The sequence below is a fragment of the Antechinus flavipes genome, chromosome 4, assembly GCF_016432865.1.
Source record: "Antechinus flavipes isolate AdamAnt ecotype Samford, QLD, Australia chromosome 4, AdamAnt_v2, whole genome shotgun sequence".
NCBI lineage: Eukaryota > Metazoa > Chordata > Mammalia > Dasyuromorphia > Dasyuridae > Antechinus > Antechinus flavipes.
The window spans coordinates 12,310,014-12,310,881 of NC_067401.1; positions in this window are offsets into that span (position 1 = coordinate 12,310,014).

Sequence of the window (868 nt, forward strand, 5' to 3'; positions counted from 1 at the left end):
GACGGAGAGCCTTTTCAATGTCGGTCGGCGCCCGGCGTGCGCGTGCTCATAAGCGCGGCTCCGCCCTACGAGTGGTGGGGCGCCTACCGGAAGTGACGTTGTTTCTCCACCCGCTCCGCTCTCAGCGCGCGCTCTGGCGGGAAGGTAGCTGCGAGGAGCGCGCGCCTTTGTCGTTAGAGGAATAGGGGAGGGGGAAAAAGGAGGGGAAGAAAGGCGGGGCCTGGGCTGCAGAACGCCATATTGCGAGGGTCCCTACTCCCTTCCCCCCTACCCAGGCCAGAGACCTTCCACTCTGAATCCCGCCCGCCGCGGCGTTTTTCCTGCCAAGGGCGTCTTAGCCTTTGGAGAGAGGAGCTGTGGGGAAGGCGGGAGCCGCGGGATGAGCTTGGTGCCACGAGGCCCGCCTTGGGACTCTTGTCCAGGCCGTGCCCCTCGCAGTACGGTTGTCCTCTCGTGGCTAGGATCCGGTTCAGTGAGGGACAGAATTTAAGGGAGCTTTACACATGTAGCTTGTGTGGCCTAAAAGAAAATCCCAGACTGTGACAGAGAACATTCTGCTCCATTTCGTAACTTTACCTGTAAAAAGCCCCCCTCGGACTCTTTTCTTTGTTCGGGGTTATTTTTCTGCCTCCTAAACTCGGGCTTCGGCCTAAATCAATACATCCGCGCCGGGCGTTTATGGAGCCCCGGTCCCCGGAGGGGGGAAGGGGAGCTTCTTGAGGAAGGAGGGGTCAGCTTCCTGAGGACAGGGCTTTCCCTCCCCATTTCCCCGGGGTTGGGCGCTGTCCCTGGTCCTGGGCGGCCTCGAGGGTCCCCAGCCTCTCCCTGCTCCGCCTTGCCTCCCGGGGCTCCTCCTTGCCCTTCGAAC